We start from the raw sequence: 9,996 nt of genomic DNA on the forward strand, positions 1-9,996 counted from the left end.
ACAGACTGTGTCAATGAGAACCTTTGGTATGTTTAAAGCCTTGGTGGCTTTAAATTAACTAAAGGATCTCCCAGCAAAGTTTTCCCTGGAGATGCCCCTTTTCTTGCCTTCTCTGGATCTGCAGCAGCAATGTCTGTGTGCAGAGCTGGGGGCAGATCAGTGCTGGCCCAGCAGCTGTGCCCAGTAGCAGCAGCACTTGGTGTTGCCAGTGCTGCTGCCATGGCCCTGCCCCGCTGCCCTGGTGGCCCTGGTGTTGCTGCAGGGCCTGAGTGCTCTCGGGGCCGGGCACAGCCCTGGGGGTGGCAGTGCCGGGGCTGCAGCAGGGACAGGCCATGGGCACTGCTGGGGCAGCGCTGACGCCTCAGGCCAGGCCCTGGGGGCTCCAGGCTCCTTGCCCAGGCTCTCTCAAGAACACAGCCAGGCCAATGCTCAGCACAGAAAAGCCCCGTGAGCAGCCCCAGGCTGGCCGTGGGCAGGCTGGGGGCAAACAGCAGGGCTGGGGCTCTGCAAAGGGCCCTGGGGCAGACGGGAAGGAGCAGCAGAGCAGGGGCTGATCCATCCCCAGTGCGCTGCACAGCCCAGGGCAGCATCCCAGAGCGTCCTCATGGAGCTGCCAACAACATCCCCCCTCTGCAGCCCTGGCCTCTCCCCCAGCTCACACAGGTGCCCCATCCTTGCAGGCACTGGCTCAGCAGCCCCTGTTTGCATTGCACACAGCAGGGGGAGCACCCCATGCTGTTGCTGTGGGGACATGAACCTGAGGGAGCACAAATTTCATCAGCCCCTGGGGCCAGCAAGGGCTGGGGGACACCAGGGAAACCACTCAGCTTTGTCCTGGCCTCTGCAGTCAGCCAGAAACTTTGTTCCCATCAGCTGGGAGTTTTCTGTGCCACTGCAGACGCTGTTGCTCAGAGCCAGGGCTGCCTGGCAGCCACCCCCAAACTGCCCTGATCATTTCCTTGGCTTCACCTTTGCTTTCTTTCCTCTTCCTGATACAAATGTCTTCCCATTGCCCACCCCTGTTCCCTCCCCTGCATATAGCCCATCCTTGTTTGCCCTTTCCTCTCTGGCCCCACTCCCCATTGCAGTTCCTGACCTGGCACCATGGGAACGTCCCTTGGGGAGCAGGGCCATCCTACAAGTGCTGCAGGAATTGTCTGCAGGCTCCTGCAGTGCCTGGTGCTGCTCCCTTGCCAGAGGCACCCCAGGCCAGGGGGCACATCTGGGCTGCTGTGTCTGCCTCTGGGGCTCCCTGTTCTGGGCAGTGAGGAGGAGCTGCAGAGGCTCTGCAGGACGGACAGGATGGGCTTTGGGGCTGGCAGGAGAAGCTGAGGGACCTGGGCTGCTGGAGCTTCTGAGAAGGAGGCCCAGGGCTCCTCCTGCAACTGCTCCAAGGGTGGTTTCAGAGAATCCCAGAATCAGCAATGTTGGAAAAGACCTTGGAGATCATCAAGTCCAACCTTTGCCCTGACACCACCTTGTCTCCCCTGAGCCTCCTCTTCTCCAGGATAAACAATCCCAGCTCCCTCAGCTGCTCCTCACAGGACTTGTGTTCCAGACCCCTTCCCAGCCTTGTTGCCCTTCTCTGGACACGCTCCAGCCCCTCCATGTCCTTCTTAAATTGGGGGCTGTGGTGGTTGGACTGGAAATGGGATTTCTGGGATGCTGTGGTCACTACCATCAGGCCAATGGATGCTCAGATTGTAGAACCGCCTCTGAGAAAAACATGGGGGTTGAAACCCAGAACTGTGCCTGCCCAGAGTCTCTTGGGATTTCTGTCAGGAAAGGCTTTGGATCTCTCCCCCTGTCCCAGCTGCTGGCTGGGCGGGGGGAGGGGAAAAGCCACGTGGCCATTACGTAGGCCCAGCTCAAGGATGGAAGGGTGGAAGAGACCAAGAGACATCAGGCAGCCCCCCCAAGGTAGAGAGAGAAGGAGAGAGAGAGAGAGAGAGCCAGCGTCTGAATTCGATATCGGCGCTGGCCCAGGAGGAGAAGGGGGGGGAGTGCGGTGAGAAGGTGCTGAGGCCAGGGCAGTGTGGGAGTGCCAGAGCTCTGGGACAGGCAGAGACTGAAATTTTTAACCCTTTTCTTGCATGATTGAGACCTTGCAAAATGCTGATCCTCCTGGAGCTGAGTAAGAAGTGTCGAAGGAAGGAGACCAGGACATCCATTGATCATCACAGGCCCAATTTTATTGATCAGTACAGCGGGTTAAATACAGTTCGTAATGAACTTCATGCATATTGCAAAAGTTGAGCTCAGGATTGGTTAGTTACATATCAGCAGTTACACCTACTTTTACATTCCTATGGTTCTACTTTTGATACTTTCTACATATTCTTAGGAGATATTCAGGACTAATCTCTACTCCCTCTCCTCATGTTGCAGCAAGGCCACTGATTGCTAATTGCTGACATCTCCTTTCAGCTTGCTGACTGCTGATTTCTCAGCTTAACCAGCGGCAATATGTCAGCATGGCCTTTCTCAGCTAACCAACTATTAATAAATCCCTCCACAAAGAAGAGAGATAAGAGATGAGATAGCAAGGGATAGGCCAGAGGGAAATGGAGAAGACTGACTGAGTGGGAGGAGAGATAATTGGAGTGGCCTTTTGGCTGGACTTTCTTTGTGTGGCCATAGACTGAACCATTTTCTTTCCTGTGACACAGAGATTGCATTTAGGGGGAGGCAGTGCCTCAGAACCAGGAGGGTTCATTGTGGGGACCCCTCGGCCCATGGGGGTGAAAAAATTGGGGGGCACAGATGTCCCAAAGCAGAGACTGTGCCTTTTTGGAGTGAGACAAGGCATCCTTAAAAGACAACCCTAAAAGCAGCCCTGGTCCATGCACAGTGGTGAGAGCACTGGGCATGGAAGGAAGGTGTCACAATGGCAAAAGGACTTTCCAGGCGGTGCCGAGTGACATGGAAGCACACGAGGTTCCAACGTGTTTCCAGGGGAAGCCTATGGTGCAAGAAGGACTCCTCTCCTCTTCATGAACTGAGGATTGAGTATTCTAAAGGGTGGTGCCGGACTGAGAGTTGGTGATTTGGGGGAATGTATTGCATTGGGAAATTTGGTGGGGGGAGAAGAAAGGTGCTTTTGTAAGGTTTTCATTTTTTTTTCCCTTATAGTTTTTTTCCCTCTTATTTTCTTGTAGTTTAGTTAATAATGTTTTCTTTATTTCTAAGCAGGAGACTGCTTTGCTTATTCCTGGTCGCATCTCACAGCAGACACCAGGGAGAGAGTATTCTCAGGGAGGCAGTGGCTCTAGGCCAGGGCTAAACCATGACAGGGGCCCAGAACTGGACGCAGCACTCGAGGTGTGGCCTCCCCAGTGCCAAGTGCAGGGGAAGAATCCCTGCCCTGCTCCTGCTGGCCACACCATTCCTGATCCAGGCCAGAAGCCATTGGCCTTCTTTCCCTCCTGGGCACGCTGCTGGCTCATGTTCAGCCTGCTGTCCATCAGTCCCTGCAGGTTCCTTTCTGCCTGGCTGCTGTCCAGCCGCTCTGTCCCCAGCCTGTAGTGCTGCAGGGGTTGTTGTGGCCAAAGTGCAGGACCCAGCACTTGGTCTTGTTTAACCTCACCTTGTTGGATTTGGGCCCTGGATCCAGCCTGTCCAGGTCCCTGTCCAGAGCCCTCCTACCTCCAGCAGATCCACACTCACACCCAGCTTGGTGTCATCTGCACATTTGCTGATGCTGGACTCAGTCCCCTCATGCAGGTCATCAGTGCAGACATTGAAATCCACGCTGGCTGGCTCTGACCCCTCGGCCATCCTGTGGGTGCCCAGGGATGGCACTCAAGGTGATCTGTTCCATAACCTTGCTGGGCACCCAGGTCAGGCTGAGAGGCCTGGAGGTCCCCAGCTCCTCCTTCCAGCCCTGCTTGGGGATGGGCTCACACTGGCACCTCCAGTGCTCTGGGACCTCGCTGCTGAGCCAGCACTGATGGTAAATGATGGAGAGCAGCTTGGGGAGCTCATCCACAGCTCCCTCATCCCCCTGGGATGGATCCCATCTGCTCCCAGAGACACCTGTGAGCATCTGAGTGGCTCAGCAGGTCCCCAGCTTCTTCCTCCTGGATTACAGGGGGCTGTTCTGCTGCCTGTGCCCATCCACCAGCTCAGGAGAACACTTGTCCTGAGGACAACTTGACTCATTCTTGAAAACTGAGGCTCAGAAGGGGTTAAGTATCTCAGCTTTTTCCTCATATTTGGTAACCACATCTCCCCCAATAATGAATGGAGATTGTCCTTGTACCTCCTTTTGCCATTAATGTATTTATAGAAACATTTTTATTATCCTTCACAGGAGTGGCCTGGTTAAACCTTAAGCTTTCACCTTTCTAATTTTATTTCTCTGTGACCTAACAACATCCCTAAACATTTCCATCAAGGCCCATCACATACAGAACATCACCTGTTGGCTAAAGTACACCTCAGAGGAGGAAAATACAAGAGTCTATAAATTAAAAGAGGGAAAGCAAACTAGTAAAGTAAAAGAAGAAGAAGAGGCTGGGAAGGCTAACAAAAACTGGGACCTCCTTGACCACTTACCTCCTCCTACCCTTGCAGTACCTCAAATCCTTCCTCCAATTCCTCTTTCCGTGGACCCAATTCCTCCTCCTCTCCCAGCTGTCATTCCTTTACCACCTCCTAACCCAGTTATACCTCCACCACCTTCCCCTCAACCCTCTCCTTACTCTCTTTACCCTTCATTACTGTTCCCTTACCTCTGTCATCTCATGCAAGTTCCTGCTCTGCCTCCCCACCACAAACAATAAGCCAAACAACATCTCAGAATCTCCTGCCCAAGAGTGAAGTTTCCCAGTCAGCCTCCACAGCTGATGTTGTAACACCCGGTCCAAAGTGGCTAAAGTGGAAAAATTGTCCCCCTCAGAGAAGTTCCCATGGGCGGGGTGGCCAGTGGGATTGGATTTGTAAACGCTCCCTTGACTGCGTCCAAAGTTGGAAACTTTAGGAAAGAATTGCAAAATTTAGTGGAAGACCCAGTAGGAATTGCAAATCAAATTGATCCATTTTTAGCCCTAATATTTATACATGGGGAGAATTGAACTCCATCTTTAACATCCTATTTTCCCCAGGAGAGACTCGATTAATACGAACTGAAGGAATGAAAATTTGGGAGTGAGAAAACCAACCTGGGCCCCCAGGTGACCAAAAAATGCCTTTAGTGGAGCCTGACTGGGACCCTAATCAAGAAGAGGGGAGAAGGAATATGAGAGATTACAGTCCATGATGACCAGAGGGATAAAAGAATCAGTCCCTAGAGGGAGTAATACCAGCTTAGCATTGGACGGCACCCAGGAAAAAGACAAGACCCCAGCACCGTGTCTTAATAGGCTAAAGCAAAACTTCCAGATTTACTCTGATGTTGACCCAGATAGCCCAGAAGACCAATCTTGGGTTCCCTGCAGTCGGGGATGACCCCAAGAATCCTTTTTTCCCAGCCTGATGTTTCCAAGAAGGAGTCTGAATTCTTTGGCTCTGGTTTCCAAGGTTGTTTATTGTTTCTTATCTATAACATTTTTTCCCTGGCCTGCCGAGATCTTTTCAGCAGGTCAGACAGAGGCACACTCTCCATCCCGGGGCTGGTGTCTATATTTTATCCTATGAACTATGTGTACTTTATTTATCATTATTTTCCAATACCTAAAGACACACAGCAGGGGACTTTCAATCAAAACAAATGCACCTTTTATTGCATGCCCATAGCAAATGTAACAGAAGGATTAGAAAGGCGATAAAGGACAGAGAGAGAGAGAAAGGAGGGTTGGGGGAATAGCTACCAACAGGGAGATGAAATCCTCGTGGTCTGGCCAACAGATCCATCTGGTCACATTGGGGAGAATCTCAATATCTTTGGGTAACTCAGGGCTCTTTTATAATCTACCACCGGGAGGGAGCAGGACGGCACATGGAGGGAACAGTGGAGAATAAATCCATTGGGGACAGGCACAGACAGTCCAGTACTGAACAGCACAAACCGGTGCCAGCAGTGAGCAGGGCCCGTTGTTTCAGGACTGGTTCCTATGGGAAACATCCCGCTTCCCATGGCAGACATCCCCCTCCAGTCAGGCCAGCACCCCTGGGTTAGAATTTGAAGGGTCTCAGTCTCAGTCCTAGGGGGGCCTTCAATCTCCGTCCTTGATAGCGGCTGTGAGGCAGATGAGGGATCTTGGACTGTCTCTAACAGACTGACATCCCAAAACATAGTAGTAATTATGCATTTCCCCTTTAAAATATAAGTTTTGAAATTAGGAAAATTATAAATATTTTTCTCATTTATAATACTATTATTCTATATTTGTATTACGAAATTTTAATATTTATATCTAAAAATCCACAGCTTTTCAGCAAGCAAAAAATTTATTGGTCATTACTTCTAAGTAACACAATTCCCAACATTAATTCATTGAGAAGTGTGGCTATTGATTTTTCCTTCTTTATGCTAATCAGTCCTATTTTAAATCCTTTTGTTATCCTTTTTATCATTTTCAAAGACAGGATAAAAGGGGCCACTTTGGGGTCCGTGGAGACATTTCTGGGGCACATTTGAGGCAGTTTTGGGTCTGGAGAGGGAATTCAGAGAGAACTTAGGGTCTGGATGACACTTGGGTGAGCCGGGTGGGCACTTGGAGGGGCACTCAGGGATTCTGAGGGACAGTTCGGGGTCCGGGGCAGCACTTGGGAGTCCAGGAGGGCGCTTGGAGGTCAGGGAGGGGAATTTGGGGCCCTTTGGGGTCCGGGCGAGCCCTTGGAGGGCTCTGACGGGGCTCTCTGGGGCGCGGGGGGTGATGGGAGTTGTAGGCGCGGGAGCGGGGTGTGTAATGCAGTTTAACGGGGCCGTGGAGCATCACGGGAGTTCGAGGCGCAGATGCAATGGCTCTTAGAGGGGCGCGTGACGTGACGGGCGATGAAGTCCCGGCTGGAAAAGCACTGGACATGCGCGGCGGAGCGTGATGCGAACCGTAGTGCCGGAGGTGGCTCCAGCGCTTTGTTTGGGGGTCCGGGAAGGCACTTGGCGGACACTTCTGCGTCCGAGCCGCGACTTGAGATCCTCGGGGGAACGTAAACGGTTCGGGAGGGCTTGGGGGGAGCTCCGGGAGCTCTAACCGGGCTCTTTAGGACGGGGGCACGACAGGAGTTTTACGCGCGGGACTGTTCTGAGGGGCTCTGGGGCCGCGGGGGAGGAGAGGAGATGAATTCCCATAAGTGGCTGTACCGGGCATCTGTGGGGTTCGGAGCACTCAGGGTATCCGGGGACGCTTTTGGGGGGTCCCGAATGGGCGCTGAGGGGGCACTGAGGGATCCTGGAGGGTCTGGGGGACACTTAAGGGACAAAGGGGTAGCGGATACCGGGGGTTCTGTGGAGCGCAGGGCATGACGGGCGTTGTAGTCCCGGCTCCAATGGGGCTCAATCGGGCCGCAGGGCATCACCGGAGTTGTGGCTACCGCAGGCACCGTTCCCGAGTCTCCGATCTCTGGCGCTGATTGGCTGCTCGCGGTGATGGGCGGGAGTCTCGGCAAATGGGATACGGTAGAGGCGGGAACAGCCCATTCAACTTACCCAGTTGCTCCCAGTACAGACCAGTACAACCCCAGTACAGCCCTTTTTATCACAAGTAGAACCCAGTACGAGCCCAGTGCCCCTCCAATCCCTCCCAGTACAGCCCAGTCCCTCCCTATACACCTGAGTTTATTCCCAGTCCCTCCCAATTCATTCCAATGACATCCACAGGATGCCCCAGTGTCCCCAGTCTTCTCCGCAATGGCCCCACTGTCCCCAGTATGTCCCAGTCCTCCCCAGTGTTTCCAAGGACAGTTTCATTTCTCACGGTGGCCGTGGCAGCCAAACCCAGCAGTGGGGTCAGTGCAGTGCCCATTGCCACAGCCCCTTGCAGGGGCCCAGTGCAGCTTGGGCTGATGACCCACCCTCACAGCTGGCTCAGGGCAGCTCTGCAGTGCCTTTGGTGGCACCTGGGGCTGGCACACACCTGAGCACTGTGTCTGTTTGCACTGGGGAAACTCAGCAGTTTGAGATTGCTGCAAAAAGTACAAATTGGGAAAACCCCTCTTAGGCTGAGTGCAGCCAGCTCTGCAAGCACAGCGGGGCCCAGGGCAGCGAGGACAGACAGGATGGGGCTGGGCAATGTGGAGCAAGGTTGTCCACACTGGGTCAGAGCTCCAGGCACAGCTTCTGTGAGCAGGCCAGAGCTGCTGAGGAGAGACCCTGGGTCAATATCAATCACAGAATGCTGCAATCACCTCTGCTCTAAAGAGAAATTTAACAAAAGACACCCTTTAAAAAAGGAATGTATATTGTCTTACTGCTCTTTGAAATCCTTCTCCATAACTGGACTAGGAAAACTTTAATGACCCTCTCAGGGCTTTGCTGTTGTTTACATCAGACTCAGTCCTTGAGAGTGTCTTGAAAAAACTTCTCCAGAACTCAATGTTAAATTTAGTCTCCAAATTTTCTTGAAGTTTTTGGGCACTGCCAGGGGCTGTGGCCATGGGCACTGCACTGACCCCACTGCTGGGTTTGGCTGCCACGGCCACTGTGAGAAATGAAACTGTCCTTGGAAACACTGGGGAGGACTGGGACATACTGGGGACACTGGGAACGCTGTGGGAGACACTGGGACATATTGGGAGTGACACTGGGGAGGACTGGGACATACTGGGTACAGTGGGAACGCTGTGGGAGAGACTGGGACCTACTGGGAGTGACACTGGGGAATACTGGGACATACTGGGGACACTGGGGCCATTGCGGAGAAGACTGGGGACACTGGGGCAGCCTGTGGACTACACTGGAGGGAACTGGGAGGGACTGGGAATAAACTCAGGTCTATTGGGAGGGACGGGGAGGGATTGGAGGGGCACTGGGGTTGACCTGGGTTCTACTTGGGTTTACCTGGGCTGTACTGGGGATGAACCGGGCTGTAATGGGAGGGGCTGGAGAAGTTGAATGGACTGTTCCTGCCTCCACCGCAGCCCATTTGCCGGGACTCCCGCCCATCACCGCCCGAAGCCAATCAGCGCCAGAGATCGGAGACTCGGGGACGGTGCCTACAGTAGCCACGACTCCCGTCATGCCCCGCGGCATGAATGAGCCCCATTGCAGCCGCGACTACAACGCTCGTCATGCCCCGCGCTCTACAGAACCACCGGGATCTACCCCTCTTTGTCCCTTAAGTGTCCCCCAGACCCTCCAGGATCCCTCAGTGCCCCCTCAGCGCCCATTCGGGACCCCCCAAAAGCGTCCCCGGATACCCTGAGTGCTCCCGACCCCACAGATGCCCGGTACAGCCACATCTGGGAATTCATCTCCTCTCCTCCCCCGCGGCCCCAGAGCCCCTCAGAACCCAGATCGCGCCTAAAACTCCTGCCGTGCCCCGCGCCCTAAAGACCCTTGTTAGAGGTCCTCGAACCCCCCGCAAGTTCTCTCGAACCGTTTACGTTCCCCCGAGGATCTCAAATCGCGGCTCGGACGCAGGAGTCTCCCCCAAGAGCCTTCCTGGACTCCCAAACAAAGCGTTGTAGCCACTTCCGGGACTAAGGCTCCCATCATGCTCCGCGGCGTATGCCCAGTGGTATTCCAGCCGGGACTTCATCTCCCATCATGCCCCTTGCCTCCACTGAGAGCTATTGCAGCTGCGCCTCGAACTGCCGTTGAACTGCATTACACCCGCGCCTACAACTCCCATCACCCCCCATGCCCCAGAGAGCCCCGTTCGAGCCCCCCAAGGACCCGCCCGGACCCCGAAGGGCCCCAGATTCCCCTCCCTGACCTCCAAGCGCCCCCCTGAACCCCCAAGTGCTGCCCCGGACCCCGAACTGTCCCTCGGAATCCCTGAGTGCCCCTCCAAGTGCCCACCCGGCTCCCCCAAGTTTCCTCCAGACCCTCAAGTTCTCTCTGAATTCCCTCTCCAGACCTAAAACTGCCCCAAATATGCCCCAGAAATCTCT

At 54.1% G+C, this 9,996-nt stretch overlaps 1 protein-coding gene across 1 annotated transcript in view; it reads left to right on the forward strand.

The window, feature by feature from the left end:
- Positions 1 to 9,996, forward strand: part of LOC141728045 (uncharacterized) — a 621,306-nt gene that overhangs the window by 561,756 nt on the left and 49,554 nt on the right. The gene's annotated exons all lie outside the window — the stretch shown is intronic.

This window comes from Zonotrichia albicollis, unplaced genomic scaffold, assembly GCF_047830755.1.
Source record: "Zonotrichia albicollis isolate bZonAlb1 unplaced genomic scaffold, bZonAlb1.hap1 Scaffold_83, whole genome shotgun sequence".
Classification (NCBI taxonomy): Eukaryota; Metazoa; Chordata; class Aves; order Passeriformes; family Passerellidae; genus Zonotrichia; species Zonotrichia albicollis.